General features: G+C 44.5%; 1 pseudogene; it reads left to right on the top strand.

Moving 5' to 3' along the window:
* The first annotated feature begins 12,340 nt into the window (after nt 1–12,340).
* On the top strand, nt 12,341–15,681 carry LOC146200901 (cuticle protein 10.9 pseudogene; annotated as a pseudogene).
* Nucleotides 15,682–21,077: the final 5,396 nt, after the last annotated feature.

Here is a 21,077-nt window from a genome sequence, read left to right as displayed (position 1 = left end):
TTTCAACGTGTTTGTGTAAGTTGCGTCGCAGTTTTGGGTGAAATCCTAGATCCCTTTTTTATGGAGGCGAAAAGCAAAGTAAAAGTGTACTGCGCGATGTCAGTCCGCATTAATGAACAAGGGGTTGAAATTATTCGTACTCCACTACTACGCCATCCTCATCGCCTGATCGCTTCGAGGAGCTGTTCCCTACAACTGAAACAGAATCAAGAGGCTGATAACGTAAGAAGGAATATTTGGGCGAATCGGTATGCCATATTGAAGATGACCTGCTCAACTTAGACGATGGCGGAAAAAAGATTTACATAAACAAGCGCTGAATAAATAAGTGCAGAATTTGCCTTCGAAAGAGCCTTCCTCTTACTAGAAACGCCTGAGCACCAGCTTGGCACAAAACGATGATGTAGGTGACAAGAACCATGAATTCACAGACAAACAATTCATACATCCCGGTGTACTAGAAATAAAACTCGTTAGAACTGACGCTTGGGCTAGTTAGTGTGCCATTTTGAAGACATCGGCAAGGACGAAAGGAAGAATGATACAGACAACCGCTAACCAAACAATTGCAGAACATGTCTTGGAAAGCGTCTTTCTCTTACGAGAAATGCCATGTTTTGAGCATGACACAAAACTATGGCGCTTTAAGTGACAAGTATATAGGGATGGACACACAAACAATAGATAGGGCCTGATGTATTAAAAGTTATACTCGTTAAAATTGGAGTTTGAGAGAGTTGGTTTGCTATTTTGAAGAACAGCATTGCGACTTATAATAGGATAGAAGAAAGACTCAGGGCTGACGAAACAACTTCAGAACGTTTCTTAGAAACCGTCTTTCTCTTCCGAGAAAAGCCAGGGTTCCAGCTTTGCACAAAGCGATGGCGACGTAGTTCTGCAGTTAAGTAAGTTCTGCAGTTTGGTTTGTACTTGTCTCTGCGAGGCTTTCTTCCGCTCTCGTTTAAGCCGCCCTACTCTTCTTCGAAATGGCATAAGCAGCTCGCCCGATCGTCAGTTCTATAAAGTTTCATATCTAGTACATCGGGTCCTATCAATTTTTGGTCTGTCCATCCATGCACTCTTTTCACCACACCATCCTCGGGCTCGCTTTGTGCAAACGCTGGAGCCTTTGCTTTTCTCGTAAGAAAAAGATGCTTCCTGAGACAAATTCTACAGTTGTTTGGTGAACGCTTGTATGTGTGTATTCCTACTTCACATCGTATAATCCGCGCTGCACTACTTCAAAATGGCATCAGAAGCCAGCCGAAATTTTGAAGGCACTCTAAAAAAGCAAGTTCGATGAAAATTTTGTGGGTCCCCGCACACGCGGGTCATCCTGGAAACGATGTGGCGCATCAGTATGCCCGGATTCGGCGTAAGCCGGGAGGTGCCTTACCCAGAATTAAGATCGGGTCGCGGGAGAGACCCCACGTACAGAGGAATTATGAATTGATACAAAACTGACAGATTGAAATATCCAGAACCCAACCCTACAATCAGCAAATCACAACAAACAATTCTCAGAAAACTTCGGACAGATACGTGCTTTAATTCGGAAAAATAGCACACTGGTATCCAAGCGAATACAGCCCCTAATATTCCCTTTGCGGTGATCAGAGCGCAGATCTAGAACACATCCTGTTTAAATGTGATAACATGCAACCTCTGGACGGCCTGCAGATTGCCAATTCGGAACAGTGGCAGGCCGCACTGCTTATCTCTGATCCAGACCGGCAACACGCCATTACGGCCTGGGCCAAGGTGGTCGTCGAGCCCCATCGAGCGACGACCACCCCTCGGGCGGCTTGAGGAGAAGCGTCTTCTCACGAAGAAAGAACACACCCAATTTCTACTCGATAAAGTTTTCTCCATCTCCTCGCCCAAGCATCTGTTCTAACGACTTTGCCTGTCCATCCAAGTATACTTTTCACCCATATCACCATCGCTTTGTGCCAAACTCGAGCCCTGAATTTTCTCTTAGGAAAAAGACGCGTTCAGAGCCAAGTTCTGCCATTTGGTCAGCGACTGTCCGTGTGAGTCTTCCTTCCCTTGTCGTCTAAGCCGCGCTGCTCTTCTTCAATATGGCATGAACAGTGTTTCGGTGGAGGAGAAACGATGTGGTGGTGTAGGTAAAAACATTTATTATATTACAGAGAGGTATATACACAAGGTGGAATGCCTAGACAGGCACTCCATTGGCGTTTGCCGCAGCCCGGGCGCCCTGCGTTAAGACCTATTGGGCCTCTAGGGTGCAGCAGCCAGACAGGGTCACCTCCCAGTCCTCTCGGGTGGGGTTGGCGATAGGGGGCAAAGATTGATTTTTAGCCCTAAACAATTAGCCATAAAGGCTAATTGTTTTACTCTATATTTGAAGTATACCGGTGCGTAAGTAAATATGAGATGAAGAAATTTGTGGTCGCTGATTTCGCGGAGGTAAGTAGGAAATGATAAACGAGCTTTCAGGTTGATTTATCAGTATGAGATCAAAGACGTTGAACGATTTACGGGTGACACGTGCAGATTCTGTTACCAACTAGGTGACGTTGAAATTTAGACAAGCTTCAATAAAGTTTGTTAGTTTTGCGTATTCTGTTGGTGTTAGGCTAGGTCAGGCAATAGTCGGAAAATTGAAATCACCACAAAGAAGAATGCGTGGTTCATTACGAAAAACAATAAAATTTGGTAATCCGCTAGCACTTCTGAATCGGTGATGAAAATTGTCGATAAATAAATAATTCGAGGTTTATAGCAAGGGCTTTTGCTAGGAAGTATAGTTGTGCGGCGATAAACAATAGGCTATGCAATTTCTTGTACTGTCTGCGATGAATCATCGAATGTGTACCGTTGAGTGCCGACGTGCAGTGCTTTGTAAAGAGGAGAAAATTTCGTGGTTTTTGACTTTGCAAATGAAACAACATGCTTGCGCGCATTACCGACAGGGCATGAAGCATCCTCCCCAATGCTGTAGTCAGTATAGTATCTTCCAACTTGCGGCCATTGGAAGGGATCAGTTCTTTAGTTAAAAAATGTAAATCTAACTATTAATTGGGCACACGCACTCAGCGGAATGGCGGCCAAGATGGTGAGCACGTTCGATTTCTTTAAGTTCGATTGTTAGACCTAAGTAATCATGGCAGACGTGGAGGACTATTTCTTCAGACTCGGCGAAAGTTTCCGATGCATTGTTGTCTTTGGTAGTGTAGAAAATGAAGTGATTCTCAACATCATCTATGCGGGCTTCCATTTCTTGAATTTGTCTGGGTGTTTCTTTTGCGTTTTTACTGACAATGTCCATGTTTGAGCGCATTGATACTAGATCTTGATAATAGACATCTAGATCAGTTAATCCGATTGTAAGCTTAGAGATGCCTTCTTCAGTAGTTGGTATTTCCGTCCTAAGGCCCTGAATCTCAATAAGCAGTTGTGATTGGCCATCAGGCAACTTTTTTAGTTCCTCGATCACGGCGTCAGGATCTTAGTTTGTTTCTATATCGCCAGATAACATCAGCAGGCTACAAATGACAGCAGCACACTCTACAGCAGTGAAAAAGAAGTAACGTGGGCCCAGTAGCAGCAGCAGGAGGCAGCAGTAGCTTTGTTTTTTTTTTTTCGGGAGCCGATATTGTGTGCTGACCTCCGTGGCGAAAATGAGCGGGTTTGACCATTGCACCGTGCCACAGCCACCGAGCCCACAGTGCGCCGCGCGAAGAAGGTTGAAAAGTATATTTTAAGATTTAAAAATATGTTTTTCATTTGGCTCATTCATCAGAAGGAGCCGTGCCCGTGGACCTCATAAAGAAAACTGGCTTTCCCCTAAATGTGCCTATTTGGGCAAGCTCTTCCCATAAAGAGAACACAACTCAGAGGCTGCAAGGAGGGCAACTGCAGTCAGCGGAGTTGCATATCTTATTCGCGCGTGTTGCCTGCTGCCTTAAATATAGAGAGGTAAGTGACATTTATAAATAAATTGCCTAAAAAAGCGCAACAGAAAATTTCGACCACGACAAAAGTTGTTATTTATGCATGGCAGTAAACACTCTATTTTCAAGCCAACTGGAGTATCAAAAGAAAACTGAACTCTGCATGCCAGCTGGTAAAGAGATCAGAAAAGATTCACTGCTATTTTGATTTGACAAAATAGCGCTGTTCTTAAATTAAAGCAACCTATGTATTATCAATACCTATTTCAGGGTGCTATATGCGCGTCTTGTATTTGACATTTAAATATCGGTGTGTTGCGTTCACTCGTGAGTTTTCTTAGAATTTCATTTGCCTTATTCTTGACATTTGACATATTCTTGCCCTCAGCTTTCAGGTCAAGTTTATGAAGCAAACTTTTCAGAACGTTCAAATGTATTAAGACACAAACGTCGCTTGAAATACAGCTAGTATTATGTGCGACCTATTAGCACCCAAAAATGAAAACAAAATAGTAAACGGTTATTGGTGGTTGAAGGCCTGGGGCTGTAGTTGGGGGACAAGGAAGAAAAGAAACAGGTCAGTGAAGCAATAACTCGACTCCAAGTCATAAGGAGATACGCCGCAGTAAATGTCGGAGTAAACCACTAATTAGGGACCGAAGCCTCACCAGGCACTACTCGTATAAGGTCACCTTGTTTTCTATACACAGCAAGTTCCTCCTTAATGCTGTGGAGGCCGAAGGAAAGATATTACTCCAAGAAAATGCCATCTTTAGATGTACCGTGTTTGACAACCAAGACCCTTGGTTGTCAACCAAGAACCAGTCCCTTGGTCAAAAAAGAATCAGTGCCATTTTATATAAAATAGAAATGATGGAGCAATCAAGATTACGTCGAGCATTAAACAAAGCAACCGTAAATAAACCTTAGAGCGTGCAAGAATATGTGGCCCAATTTGTGTCTGGAGACATCAAACCTTCTGCAGCTGTTTGAAAAGGCTTATAATAGACATGCATAGCCGTTTTGTTACCGCAACATAGCCACGAGCTATCACATAGAATAAATATATCATTGCTAAGCCACGACAGAACACTCATAACTATTCAGAATACTTCAGGTAGAGCGCGTGTCCCATTATTCTCACTAAGAACACTTTTTTTGCCGAGTCTCACATAGTGAAAAACTTATAACGTCGTGTGCAACCGGTGGGGCTCACATAACAGGAAAATGTGAAAAAAAAAACTACAGGAAAACGTAGGATAATAGCAAGGGTTTCACGGCATAGCCGCCTTTACCATAGCAGAGACGAATGTTAGATTTTCGTACGCGCACCCTGCCCCATCATTTCCATGGTGTGCGCGCAGTAGCCGCCTTGCAAACAGGTGCACATATACGCTGAAAGTCTAGAATATGTATCAAATGGGCACATGGGCAGGAGACGCCATGGTCGAGCGTTCCGTAGTTTTTTTTTTTTTTTTTCGAAACGTTTGCCACAAGGCATAAGTTGAGATAGGGGGAATGGGATGCAGGAGATAGAAAGGTAAAAGAAGGAGTGAAGTCCAGTTGCGCTTATGTATTCGCAGAGGTTGGCAGTGTAGCGTTCCGTAGTTGCAGCAAGCTGTTCATTGTTGTCTCGAAGCCGCCATGATGAAACGATGTCACTCGTCCCTACGGCAAAGTGTTACGCAGTACTCCAGACGCTGACACGCCACGCCTCCTACTCATACCCACGAAGAAAGCCACGGAAAACGCGTCCCTTTATGTGCACTAATAATTCGCTGTTTTGAGACTTGTTACATCGGTGCGTTGTGCAACACTACTGTAGTTTTCTTCAGCAGTTTTCTTTGGCATCCCGACGTAGATTAACGAGCACTGATTATGTAAGAAGGTAAATTTGAATAAAAACTGTGTAGTGCAAATAAATCAGAATCTAGTAATATCTATAATTACTAGAAGTAGTAACCTAAAAAGTTCTCTCATGCCGGAAGCAAATTTAATTAGAGGGCAGCTGCAGCGAATGAAAGGTACGTGAAGGTCCGTGCACTGGCGGGATAGATATTGGAGGTGGAATGCTTGTAACACTTCCTGCAGGGGCAGGAGCGCTTGTTGTGCTTGTGAGCTGCTTTTATCTCAAACAAAAGGCATTACGAAAGTGGTAGGTTTTTCAGTCAGTAATACGTTAGGAGCCGGAGCTCTTACCATGGAAACAGTTTGAAAGAAAAGTTGGTTTCACAGGGTTTATTACATTTTCTGGTGTCTTTCTCATCATGATGATGACACCTTATAACTGTCATATATGTGGTGTTTATTACTCCTGTCGTTCATGAGACGTACCTCTATTTGTTTCGCGCGGCAACGTCAGTACGTCTGACAGATCGTTTGTTTACGACCGTGGCTTGAGAAATTCGGTGTATTTATTTATTTGTTTGATCACATTGCAGACCCAGTGAAGGGTCCAGGGAAGAGGGGCAACAATTCTAAAAGAAAACACAAAAGCATAAGGTGCAAAAACATGAAGATAAAATATACACAAGTACAAGCAAGATGTAGAAAAACCGTAAAACAATGCACGGCCTGTTCTAAAGAATCAAAGTCCTAAAGTGATGATATTGGCAGGTTATTAAATTTGGTTATGGCGTGCTGGAAAAAAGAAAATTTGAAGATGTTAGTCCTGGCAAAGTGAGGTGTTAGTGATTCTGTCTGCGTATGTCTTGTTGCCCTAGACGATGCCGGTTTAAGGTACAAATCAGGAGCTATTGATAATTTATTATTTTTTAGTAGAAAGAGGAGTTTTAGCCTTTGTATTCTGTGCCGAGATTCAAGGGACTCTATGTTATGTTTAAGCATTAGGGTAGATGGTGAGTCAGTGCTGCGATATATAGAAAATATAAAACGAACAGCCATGCGCTGAATTGTTTCGAGAACATTAATGTTTTTGTTTGTGTGTGGATCCCAAACAGTGCACGCGTACTCAAGTTTAGGTCTAATCATGGTGTTATATGCTAGCTGTTTGACGTCGGAAGGAGCTTGTTTTAACTAATGTCTAAGAAAACAAAGCTTACAGAAGGAAGACGAGCATATTGTGTCAATATGGTTGTTTCAGCTAAGGTTATTCGTTAGTGGTACACCGAGTAAGCTTCGACTTCTGAGAGGTTCCGGGTGGGAAGACTGTAAGAAAAAGAATGGTGGTTCTTTTTGTTCGTAATCCGCATAAATACTGTCTTGTTAGCATTTAATTCCATTCCCCATTTATTACACCATTCGCTAATACTATATAAGTTAGAATTAAGTAAAATCTGGTCGCCTGGAACATTAATTTCATTATACAGAACACAATAATCGGCAAACAATCTAGTTTGAACGGGGTGATTAATGAGGTCGGTAATATCCCTGTCCCTGCAGCATCAAGGGAGAAGTGGAAGCAGTGACAGATTTTCTCTTCTTGGGCCCCGAGATTACCCCGCAAGGAGACTGCAGCCATGAAATTAGGAGACGCCTGCTTCTGGGAAAGAGAGCCATGGTTAGCCTTGACCGCCTAGTAAAGAGCAGAGACATTAGTCTGCCAACCAAGATCCGTATAACTCGTGATATGGTCTTTCCAGTTGTGATGTATGAATGCGAGAGTTGGACTCTGAAGAAGGCTGACTGCCGAAGAATTGACGCGTTTGAATTATGGTGCTGGCGGAGACTTTTGAGAGTTCCTTGGACTGCCAGAAGACCAAATCAGTCAGTATTGTCGACTATAAACCCTGACTACTCATTGGAGGGTTAAATTCTAAAGTTAAAGCTCAGCTACTTTGGTCATCTGATGAGAAGAGAGGAGTTCCTGGAGAAAGGTTTGATGTTGGGAAAGGTTGAGGGTCGCCGGAGAAGGGGTAGGCAGCGAACGCAATGGTTAGATGGCATCCTCGGGGCGCTGCAGATGAAGTTATATGATGTTAGAAAGATAGTGAAAGACAGGAAATTCGTGGCGTGACATGGTCCATATAGTCACGAAGAGTCGGACACGAGTGAACGACTGAACTGAACTGAACTGAATATCATTATTATAGATAAGAAAGAGTAGTGGCCCAAGGACACTGCCCTGCGGGACACCGAAGGTTACTGGAAGTTGGCTGGAACAGTGATCATCAATACTGACATATTGAAATTGGTCGGATAAATAAGGTGAAACCCAGTTAATAATAAATAAAGAGAAACCAATGGTTTCTAGTTTATGGATAAGTTTACTGTGCAGTACTAAATCAAAGGCTTTCTTAAAATATAAAAATGTGACCTCTACTTGGCCGGTAGGCTCAAGAGCCTGAGCAAATTTGTGAACGACAGATGTGAGCTGGGTGACTGTGGAAACGACTTTCCGAAATCTATGCTATAAATGGCCTTAATATGTTGTTGTCGTCAAGAAATGTTTTTATGTAATTAGCTGTAATATGTTCAAGAAGTTCGCAGCATGATGAGGTCAATGATATGGGGCGATAATTATTAAACAATGCGGCATTACCTTTCTTATGTATGGGTACTACACGGGCCACCCTTCAGTCGGAAGGCAGAGTTGAAGCCAAGAGAGAAAGTCGAAAAATGATCGTAAGAACGTGAGAAATCATTTCAGCATAACGATGTAAGAATGAATTAGGTAAATTATCAGGGCCAGGAATTGCTTTTGTTTAAGATTCAACAACATTACAAACACACCAGGTTGAGACACAAGATCATGTATGGGCTGTGAACAAGAAACAGGAGTTATAAAATTATCAGCAGGTGTGGAAAACACGCTGTGAAAATGTGAATTAAACTTTTCAGCAACCTTTTGCTGAGCAGCACCCCCTCGTGCCTCATCGAAGGTAGGGATTGCTGAGAAAATTCCAGAATTTCTGAAGGGCATTATGTATAAGCTTCGGCAAAATAGTCTGAAAGTAATGAAGCTTAGCAGCCGCTACTGCTTTAGTCAAAGAAAGCTGCTTCATTTCGATGGTGCTGCGGGGAGCACGTGCTCTTCTTAAGCGTTTGAGTCTTCTTTTTTGATGCAAGATATCTAGCGTAATCCAGGGATTAGATTTGCCAGTTCTTTTATTCTTGATGGAATAAATTGATTGATACAATTTGTGGTCATGTGTTTAAATTTAGACCACAGAACAACCGGGTGACTTCCTTCAAAGCTGCTAAGACACAAATCTAAATAATCTAGTACGCTCTCATTCACAAAAATCAGTCAAGAACGGAATTAGATGAACCATGAATACGTGTAGCTTGTCCTACTATTTGTTTTAAATTGTTACACAGCATGACATCAAACAAATGGCCAGAATGTGCCCAGTGTAGTGAGACAGCAGAAGCTAGATCCCAATTATTACCGGGTAAGTTAATACGTTATTTCGTTTGAAGGATAGCATATGTTCCGACAAATCGCGTAAAACTGAGGAGGAGAACCTGGAGCACAGTAAACCGCGAATAGAAGGATGGAACAGCCCCGAAAAAGTAGCTTAAGCGAGATGCTTTCGTGATCATCGATTTGTCGAGTTAAAGACGTCTGAATATTGTTTTTACAAGGACCGCCACTCCCCCACCTCTTGATAATCTGTCAAGGCGAAATACCTGATGAGATGGGGAGAAAATGTCTTTATTTTTTATTTCCTCGCGTAGCCAAGTCTCCGTGATGACAACAGCATGCGGATTGTAACCAAGAAGAATAGATTCAAGCTTTTCGCTTTTATTGACAATGATCCGCGCATTTATGTTTATAAGTCTGAATTCCTTTTTTTAATCTGCTCACTGTGTCAGTCATTCAGTCGTGTACGTTGCGATGGCAGTTTCACCCTTGTGATGTCATCCCGTGAAAATATTTGGCCCGCCACGACCAACTTATCACTGACTAATTTAACTTTAATTTTCTTGTCCCTTTCTGCTTTGGCACTCTCCCATAAAAGTTTTCGTTTCCTGAGGGTTTCTTTCAAAAAGTCGTTTTGAATAGACACATTCTTTCCTTTGAGCTTGTATGCGTTTTTAAGTACTGCCTGTTTTTTGTTAGAGCCTTGAAAACCTTACTACAGGCCTATTGCCACTGCTATTTCCTAAACGATGAATTCTTCCCATAGAAGAGCAATGGACATCAAGCGTTTCAGAGAAGATTTCAGTCAGGATCTTTTTGTTTTAGGTCAGATCCTGTCTCATTTGGCTCCTCACTTACTCCGAAACCGACCAAGTTGGAACGCCTACTGTAATCTACCATATGAACCAGTTTTGATTTTAGGTCTTGAATAGCGCGTTACATGTGATCAATTCGCTCAGTTGGTTTTTCGAAATCAGCAAAGCGCGTACTCAAGTCAGATATTGTTTTTTTTCCAAATTTTCTTGCTGTGTTCTGAGGGCTATAATCCGGCCGTTAACTGAGTAAGTGTTGTGACCAACTGCTTTAGTAGTTCTGAGGCGTCTTCATTGGCATGATCAGGTCCAGGGTTGATTCGCTTTCACAATGAGTAGGCACGAAGATTAAGAGTAGGTTCCGGGAATCAAAAGGATTTTTCCTTGTTTTATGCTAGACATGCACAGCTTTAGAAAACAGAAAAATGTTTCGGTAGTTACCAAATCACTGATTATTGGCACTCGGCTAGTATTCAAACAGTTGTAAACCCCGACTGTTAAATCACAAACTAAACAATTCACCTTTCTGTTCTGTTACCTGCTTTTGAAAAAAATAATATTGTCTCCTTCCTCTTTCTTCCTCTCAAGCTCTCTTACTGGCCGTGCTAGTGGTGTGTTGTGGAAGAAAGATTTTATAGAAAATTATTAATTTCTCTGATTTTCACCTGATGTGCTTGTGGTCTTGTGCTTACAAAGCGCTCCTCATATTCAGTTCAGCCCTTTATTTCCTTTTTCAGAGTAAGAGATAGAAAAAAACAAAAGCCGTGCCAATGGCTTGACACTGGTTCTGCCATCTTACTAATCGGTATACATGCAGATACGGTTGTGGCACAAGAGTTTCACAGGTCAGAAAAAAAGGCATATAAAAAACACAAACAGGATACTTATTTTGGTATTTGTTGGAGCATTTTGTTCTGCTTAAAACACAGTGAGCGGCTCGTTGAATTTGCATACTGGAAATACCAGCGCAGCAGTAACTGGGACGAGACGAGAAAAACGCAAAAACAAGCGCTGACTAACGACTGTGTTTTATTGCCCTGAACTAGCTTATACAAGACCTAGTTACTGGTTCAGGGCTATAAAAAACAGTCAATAGTCAGCTGTGTTTGCGTTCATCTCGCCCCTGTTAATGCTGATATAAAATATTCAATATTTTTATCTCCTCGCTCTAGAGCTCCATGGAAGCTGGAGTAGGTAAAATTGGAATCACAAATAAATGAACAACGCAGAGTTGTTATCCCAACTACTTCAATGAAAGCCGTGCACTTGTAGTGCAGGCCCATGTACTGCAAAATACGAAATGGTCCATTTTGGTTTGTGGCAGTGTTAACAGGATTGTCAGACGAAGGCAAATGCATCGAAATTTCAGAGGGCGTCGTGAAATGACCAGATAGGGCAGTTTTTTCGTAAATAGTCGCAGCGCTTTACCGAGATATTGAGAAGGTCCCTGGGATGCTCCGATCACGTTACCACGTTCCCGGTCGGCAAAGGCAACAATGACTTGCGTACTGTGGATATTAGCACGAGCATTGGTTGTACATATATTATGCTGAGGCATGCAAAAGGAAAGAAAAATAAAGAGCCTCTGCCCATGCCACAAAGTATACAGTAACAGAACGAGAGTAGCCCGCGGTAACAAAGTAATAGTGGCCCATTCATGTGGTAAAGTTTATTCGCTGCCTTTGAACCTTCGCCGATTTCGATTTTATAGCTTCGGGTTCACGAAAGGAACTCGAGCCTTCCACCGAGCGAACCGTCAAGTTGAGCCGCATCGCTCTCAAACCGCAAAAGAACGCCTTTTCTGACAGCCCCGTCATTCCGCAGCTAAAGGCGTCGCATAGCTCCGTGCCCTCGTCATGCGACCTCTCGCTACTCTCGCCGCAAAGACGGCGCAAACCCACATCTTTTTTGTGAGTCGAAGTGTTGCTCTTCATTCCGGAGCACATCTCGGCATTGTGCGCGCGCTGGGCGTTCTCGCTTTCCGGCCCGGAAGAATGCAAATTGAAAACTAGAAAAAGCGGCACTGCAGAGAAACGGGAGAGGGCGAAAAAAGACAGCAGAGCAGCAGACGGCGCTTTCGCTACTCTCGGAAAGGAGCGGAGAAGAATGGCAACGAGACGAAAAGAAAGTAAAGCGTAACGCGCCGCTCAAAGTGGGACGACGGACGCTAGAAGAAGCGCCGGCCGTATAAAAGCACCGACCACAAAACTGCTGCGACGCACACATCGCACCGCATTGCACAGCGTTCGGAAGGCACGGAGAACCGGTACCGCGCTACAGAGATGTCGACGGGAACTAAGTCCACCTACGCTGCAACCGCCGGAATGCTCGCTAAGGTGAGCGCACTCCTAAAAGGGGGCGCCAATAGAATACCGCCGAAGCTGTCTCACGCTGCATTTGGCTTTCGGGGTATCGCTCCTTTCCGGGCAGTGCACCTTGTTCCTTGAAGCTGCTTCCTTCAACTTCCATCAAAGGTCGTACCCATGCATAACCGGCGTTGCCTAAGCATAATATTAGAACTCTCGATTATGCTTGGGACATTAACTATTTCCATGGCCATTTAGGTGCATTCCGTTTACAACAGTCAGGCTTAAGGGACTCGTTATGTAAGCAAACGTATTTTCTTCTATTATTAATGGTTCAGGCGTCCACCGTGATATGTGTGACCTAAAAGCAAATTCGCATTTACATTTATGTGCGGACTGCATTATCCGAAAGTAGAAAATTAATGTTCACATAAAATCTCGCGGCTATTAGCTATTAGAGAAGCCTGCCTGGAGAGTAAGTTCCCATTTACAGTTTTCATGGAAAATGATTTTAAGGAAAGTAAATTTCTAGGTAAATTGTTCTGCAACTGAACTGTTTCTTTAGACCTGCCTGTATGACTTAACAGGAATCATTGCGTCAATGACGATCCTGTTAGTACAAAAATAATGGCCTTATGTGCGCTTGATGATCTTTCTTTTTAAAATTGCATTACCGTTTTATTCCTTTTTTGTACAATCTTTTGTATTGACAATATCTATGCCATCGGCTATGGGACGCTGCCTTTCAGTATACGCTTTTCTTCAATGTTCAACTGTTCGTACGCAACCCACAGCGTCTGCGTATCTAAGGATCAATGGATAACGCCCCGCCAGCTTTCCTTTGTATCAGAATATATATGTCAGAGACAGACAGCTAGCTACGCGCTGATAATTTGTTGTTTTCACCTAATTCCTGCGGAGCTCATGACTTTCTCATAGTTAAACGCGGTAAAAAAACAAAAAAATATTTTCAGGAAAGTAACCGTCATATTAGTTCATAGTAATCGTCTCACGTCTCAGCGAACACCTGAAAAACAATAGTTAGGTACGGGAGGGGTGTCGCAGTAAAAGTGGAGTGAAATAGGTGCCCTAGTGGAAGGCTGCGAAGAACTTTCGATCACCCTGGAATCATTAACGTGCACTGACATCGCAAAGCACTCGGGCGGAGTTCGTTCTGCGTGTCTAAACGCGGCGGGCGTGGGCGGTTTCATTCCATATGGTTAGAAATTGGCTTAGAAATTGAGTGATCGAACCATTGAGCCACCGGGGTGGGTTGAAGCGTCATATTATCACGTGTCTGCGGTGTTTGACAAAATATATTTCAAGAACCTCTTCCCGTGCCTTTGCCTAGCTCGAAGCCTCAATTTACTGAGGCTTCACCCACCGTCACTTAACAGGCTCAGTGTGAAATTGGCCGACAGTTCGCTCTCATTCAAAATAGCATCATAGATGGCACCTCCTTCAAAGGGCAGCCCGTTTAGGAATGTGCACGGAAGTGCACGCAGCGCAATACTCTTCGAGTTCTGGAATTCGCCAAGTTCGAATTCATTTGATGAAATTTTTGCCGTTCCCACACTTGTTTGATCACCGGCAGGAAGATATTACGTGAATGGAGGTGCAAATTCTAATTTTATGATTCCTGCAAATTATAGTCACCATCCAGCGGAAGAGAGCTGTGGGAAGTTTCAGACACCATTTCACTCGATGCGGAACGCTGCTGAAGATAACGGCAGGCCTAAGGCCACATATTTTTCACACACGCTTTTGTAGCAGTAAACTGTTATTTTTATTCATCCATTTCGATTTCCAAATTGTGGTTTCTGTCTTTTTCAGTTCCTAGCACTCTCCCTCATCACATGTGCTTGGGCCCAAGATCCCGTTGATGTAAGTTGCGACCCAGTTAATTTCGCTGCTAGAAATGTTGACAAGCCGAGAGAGATATACATGTACTGCATCCTTATTACAGTCCATGTGAATAACAGCAGACTGTACTTACACGAGTATACAGCGGCTGAAATGCTGAACGTATAATATATTATGCTTTATTTGCATCATCCTAAATTCTCTCAGGCAGTGATCGTATGTCTGGGCTGGCACGATGTCATGGGCGTTATGTGAATTAAAAAGAAAAGAAGTTAACGAGAGGCGAGGCATCGCTTATTTTGTTAAAAATGTATTGCTTCACTGTGAGACAGACAGGTTGAAGAGACTGTGAATGCAATTCAAAAGGTTCAAAGTTCCAAAACGCTTGATTTAAGACTGTCATGTAGCTGCATTACACAGCCTTTAGAAAAAGAGAACACATCTAACGTAAGGCGGGCAGGCACCTGTAACATGCATTCCTTATACTTCGTATTCGATGTCGTCTATTAACGGCTAGCAGTTCCACCGGTGACACCGAAACACATTATTGATGAGTGGGCTAACGGATGCATATATGCTCGTATGCTTCGCTAGCACTGCTGCCTCTTGCAGTAAATATATACGCGAACGTTCTTCAGGTGGCAAGCTTCCTAAGTGCTTTAAATAGCCACTCTTTCATTTTCTCTAACTACTATTTTTCAGCCGCCGCAGCCCTACAGCTTCGGTTTCGAAAACGTGGACGAGTTCGGAACCCAGCTATTTCACAAGGAACAGGGAGACGCTAGCAACGCCAAGAAGGGTTCGTACGGCTACAAGGACGCACAGGGCCTCTTCCGACGCGTCGAATACGTGGCCGACTTTAATGGCTACCGCGCCACGGTTGACACCAACGAGCCTGGCACAGCGCCCGGACAGACGGGAGACGCCGTCTTCAACGCCAACCCAATCGTCGTGCCCATCGCAAAGTCGGCGTCCGCACCCGTACCAGCATTCGCTCCAAAGCCAGTCGGTGCCGGGGGCATCCAGTTACCGTGGTCTATCTGAGCCCGTCTCAGTCGCCATTAGCAACAAATTTCTCCAAATAAGAACCAGAGAGGATGTTCGAAGCGTTGTCCCGCCAAAGAATTCAGCGCAGGGCTTCAAGAGTTCATTAGAATGAATTGTCGGGTTGAAGGCATTTTAGCTGTGACACGTATAAGCGTGCGAAGGATTCACATTATACGCTTTGCTGCATTTCAAGCTTTTTTGTTCGCCCTGATTTCTGAGTTCAAATTTCATATTGCTGCCTGTTTCTTTTTTTTTTTCTTGCTGCTAAATACTTCGCTAGAATATGTCTCCTCTGCGCGAGCTTCAGGCTTAAACCTTTTGCATTGTTCTCTTTCGAGTCTTGAGTGAGAAGGTCCCGTGGTGTGCCAGCGTTGACTGCTTCATTTAAGGTTGCATGTGCATGTGCACTAGAGTATTTTGTCTAATAAATATGCGTTCCCGAACAGAATGTCACGAATTTTTATTTTGCCTTTAATTTCGCAAATATATTCTATTTTCCTGGTATCTATGTTTATGTTTCTTTTGTCGTGCACATCGTATCGAAGTCTTTTGTAGCACGTATCTCCAGTGTTTATTGATTGTCATGTCATCTTTTTTAAGTTTGTGCCTTCCTCAAGAAAAACAACAACAGATATCTGACATCGAATTCAATTTCACATTAGCTTGAAGTAGAGGTTGAATTTGGCGAGAAATACATGTCTGTATTTAGCCGTCCAGCGTTGGTTTTTCGGAACCAGCGAAAGCCCATGTTTGCTAGCTGTTGGCTACATCTCTCGCCGTCCATTATACAAGCCGAGATTTCAGAAAAATATTTAAATTCTCTGGTAATTGCTGATTTTAGTGAGATTATAGCTCGTATTGAGAAATTCAATACGATACTACAATTTTGTGAAAAGCATCAATACTTTAATTTTAAAGGCAGTCAATTGGTACTAAGGAGTACTCAAGACTGCAGTAGAAAACAAATGCGGAATGTTTTTGAAGACAGTAAAAACGTTCTGAGAAAGAACTAGCACGTATGCCGAAGAGATATCCCCAAGCAGAAACATAACTCTCAGGCAGAAAGGCTATGCTTGCTGCGCGGAAGGGGCAGATAGCTAACAGGGTAAATATCGATAGACACTCCCAAGGATCCGACGGCTGAGGGCACAGCTATGCCGTTTTATACGCTCGTCGCCAAGGCGTACGATGAGAGCTTGGCTGAAGTGCATAAGGCGTGGGTGGCTAGGGGTAAAGGCGCTCACCACTGAAACGGAGTACCCGGGTTCGATCCCGACCGCGGCGGCTGCTTTTTGACGGAGGCTAGAAGCTAGGCACTCGTGTGCTGTGCGATGTCAATGCACGTAAAGACCCGCAGGTGCTCGAAATTCCCGGAGCACTCCACTACGGCACCTTTATAGCCTGAGCCGCTTTGGGACGTTAAACCCGAAAACCAACCCAAATCATACATAGGACAGCCGAAGCCCGAAGCCCTAAATAAGAGGCTTAAGAGGCTTCGCCCGGGGCAGGCAGCCCTGTGCACCTAACCCTTACGTTCTCTGCTCGATGCCGTCTTGAGGGCAGTTAAAGTGATTTTCATTCTATGTTTCTGTCCTTGGTGTAACTACAATCGATGTGACAGAAAAGGTAGTGGCTGAGGAACAAGTAGGTAGGACGGAATTATATATAGGCTATGAACAAATAGATCTTTTGTTGTATGTAATAAGAAGTTTGTCTTTTTTTTTGTTCACATTTTTTAGGAAAGTATTAAAGCCAATAAGTAAAATGAGTCTATGCATAGTAAGCGCTCTTTCGTAATTATTGTATTATTACTGATACTTTCTAGAGCTATAATAGGTGATGTAGTTTACTTACATTATAGCACTGATAGGAAAGTAATTAATAGCCTACTTGAATTATAACCAACCATAAGTTTCATGTGCTTGATATTGATCAATGACGTCATTGACCTATTGCAACTATAAGCCATTATTTTAAGTTATAAAAATGATATGAAATACATGTTCACGGATATATAATCCTGTATACAGACAGACTCCCAATCACAAAGAGTCACTGGAAGTCACCAGAAACAGCAACACTTATTTTTGACAATTAAAATTCTTTCCTTCTGACATACAGAAATAAAGCACGAAATGTTCCAGTGAGGTGCGAACTCTGTATTTGCCATTTACTTTGGGCTTCGGCGGCCCTCCAGATGAACGATACGGTGCGAAATGTGGAGAGGTGAACGAATATTGGCGCCAAATGTAGAGTTTTATTCAGATATTGTAATAGGGCGTTTATTAACGCTCAGATGGAGAGCTGTGAGGACAGGACCTTGCAACGGCGAGCCCAGCGTACTTCTTCTTCTTCTTCGTCGCACAACGCACAGGTGCATGTCGATGGCGATGACTATCACAGTACATTTTCCCCCCGTGGAAAACGTCGGAGGGCGTCGAAGCGGTCGCAACATCGCAAGAGCACAGACTAACGTCGAAGGAGGGGGTTGAGTCAGCAAGAGTGGTGATATGACTCGGATCAAGCTCTTCAAGACGTCCAATGCATTCGCCACGGAGCAGGACTGCTGGGCAAGAAAATGGGTTCGAGGCGTAAAGTGCACTCTTGCCGTCTTGAATTTCGAGAACAGCGAACGGAAAAAGGAGGCAGGGATGACGGGAGGTGGCTTCGGAAGGTGTAAAAATCGCAGTCAAAGGAGTTACCCACTCACAAGACAGTGGTTCGAGGGCAGCAGAGAACGGAGGAATGTCGGTGTCATGGGCGACGAGAAGTTTTGGAGTGCGGGGAAGGGTATCACAGAAGGGGGCATCACAGAGGGGGGCGAAGGCAATTTGTGCACGAGCACAGTCAATAACGGCTTGATGAGTCGATAGAAAATCGTATCCGAGGATGATATCATGCGAGCAGTTCGGCAGAACAATAAACTCGATGGGGTACAAGATGTCTTGAATGAGCACACGGGCTGTGCAAGATGCGGAGGGGTGAATGTGCTGTGATGAGGCGGTGCGGAGCGAAAAGTCGGAAATCGGAGTGGTCACTTTGCGAATTCGACGGCAGAGCGCTTCACTGATGACGGAGACGGCTGCACCGGTATCGACGAGAGCGAGAACTGTGGCGCCTTCTACAGAAACTTTGATAACATTAGCGGGACGGCATGGAGGACTTGAGGAATTTGAAACAAGCGAAGTTCTTGCCCCCGGAACTGCGACTGTTAGTTTCCCTCAACGGTGCTGGTAGAACGTCGCAGCATTGGAGAAAGCGATCGGCGCCGAGGAGAATGTGATCGACGAGTGGTATAGGTTTGGCGATCTTGTGGGACAAATTGAGAACCGGGCGGAATCATTTGCGAGCGTGAGTCGGTATCGTACGGGTAAAATCGAATGTCAGGCTGTGAAGGTTGGAGGCGCTGGCGACAAAGGCGCGCAACATGGCCCGGCCGACCGCAGGCATAGCAAATCGGAAGGTTGTCCGTAGTACGCCAAGGTTTCATAGGATGTGGGCGGAACCTTGAGGGTGGGGCTTGAAACGAAGGCTCAGCATGCGGCGGTGAACGGTAGGCAGGGACCTGCACATAGGAGCCAGACGTGGGCGAAGGTAGTGGCCTAGCCGTTACTTGGGCATACGTGAGAGGTGCCGTCACAGGCGGCACCACGGGGTTGGACGGCAAGGCATCAGCGACGTGTTCTTGCACGACACGGCGTATAGCGGGGGCCAAAGATGGAGCCAGTTCAGGAACGAGGCGGCCCGAGTCTTGAAAATGGGGAAGGAGTGAGATTTGACGTGCGACCTCTTCACGAATAAAATCTTTGATCTTTTGATTCAGCGGGCTCCCTTCAGAAGTTGGCGAACCACCCAGGGCTAATGCGGATACGCCTTCGTCGCACACACTGGAGCGGCGCCTAGAAGCGCGCCGCTTGCGGAGCTCGTCGTAGCTCTGGCAAAGCTTCACGAGTTCACTAACACTGGTGGGATCTTTCGCTACCAGCATCTGGAAGGCGTCCTCAGAAATGCCCTCGAGGATGTAGCGGATTTTGTTTGCTTCCGGCATGGCCGGGTCGACTCGTTTGCAGAGATCAACGACGTCTTCTATGTAGCTGGTAAAGGTCTCATCAGCGCGCTGAACACGATCGTGTAAACGTTGTTCGGCACGAAGCTTACGCACTGCCGGGCGGCCGAACACTTCCGCGAAATTCTTTTTAAATGTCGACCAAGATGACAGGTCAGCCTCATGGTTGCGAAACCAGAGGTTCGCCACGTCCGTCAGATAGAATATGACGTTACTGAGCTTGTATGAGTCATCCCACTTGTTGTAGGTGCTTACTCTTTCATAGGATGACAGCCAGTCGTCGACATCTTGATCGGCCGTGCCGCTGAACAGGCAAGGGTCACGCTGGCGCACGACGCCAGCACACATGATCGTGGGTGGAACGGCCGGCAGCGTCGAAGTGTCTTGCATGGCGGTCGTAGAGGGTAGTGTACGGCTTCGCAGTTCCAGTTTGGGTGGGATCGTTTCCGGCACCTCCACCAATTGTAATAGGGCGTTTATTGACGCTCAGATGGAGAGCTGTGAGGACAGGACCTTGCAACGGCGAGCCCAGCGTACTTCTTCTTCTTCGTCGCACAACGCACAGGTGCATGTCGATGGCGATGACTATCACAGTACAATATCATTATCTCAAACCCCTGATTTCTACCTTTTTTTTCCAGTTGGTTATGCTAAGAGGAGTGGCCGTGTGTGAGAATTTTCATTTTCATGGAACAAGATAGCATTCGAAACCTTTCCTCTGAAGATTCCGGTACGCGTTCCTTCGAAGACTTCTTAGCGTCCTTCTTCGGATTCCGCTGTGCTGCAGCCCGTGGCTCGGCAGACGATCGTTCTCCGGAGTGAAGCGTGATGCTAGCCTCAATACTTAGTTGTACTATGCGCGCTTCTCATTGCCTTTCGCCTTCTTGGCGTGCGTAACATGCTTTTACACTGAAATCAGTATTCACAGCTGGCGCGGCTTTACTGTGTATTCTATAATCGTTCTATCCGCTGGAAAGTTCCTGAAGCGAATTTCGGGTGTAGAACGTATTGTTTGCTTGTGCTTCCGAAGAGTTTTTGGTACTGCGTTATTTCCAGCCCCGCCTCTCAAACCTTGTATTCGTGAAAGTGGTCAGTTTCTCTTCTCACGTGAATAGCCGCGAATGTTGGGATTTGAGCACGTGTTACTGACATTTTTACGAAGTATATATATTTCATACGTCTTGCGCAGTATGAGCTGCCAGAGTTGTTGCGTTTTCAGAGCCTGCGCTTGTCTCCCTGCTCTCAAGAGAACGAAAAGTAATTTTTCATATTGTCACAAAACAAGCGCGAGCACCGAATGTGTTTCACAGCACGAGGTCACGTCTCAAATGTTTTAGAGTAAGCGACTTGCTATTTAACCCGTACCTGGCTTTTAGGTTCCTCGCTCATCGTCGGTTGGACTGATATATTCGTCATTGCCGCAGGGCATATTCAGTATATTTATTACCTGTATTTGTGTTGGTGTTGCCAGTGGTTTGCGGACATCAGGGCTTTCATTTGGGGCTTCGGCAGTCAATAATCATTCTCAATATTTGCGTACGGTGTCCCTGACAGCAATGGGTTTATACACCTATGTCATCACTCTTGAGTTGCCCAGCAAATATATATACGATGTCAATACAACGGCGAAAAAGGGTACATATTCCCATGACTATGCTCTTACAGTATAAAGAGTGACCTGCCAGAGAGCAGTTTGGAAATGAACACACTATGGTCAGTGCACACGTGTACCTTACG

Source organism: Amblyomma maculatum, chromosome 2, assembly GCF_055883805.1.
Source record: "Amblyomma maculatum isolate TAMU_Amacu chromosome 2, ASM5588380v1, whole genome shotgun sequence".
NCBI lineage: Eukaryota > Metazoa > Arthropoda > Arachnida > Ixodida > Ixodidae > Amblyomma > Amblyomma maculatum.
Note: the sequence above shows the minus strand (reverse complement) of the source record. Positions and strands in the feature narration are given on the sequence as shown.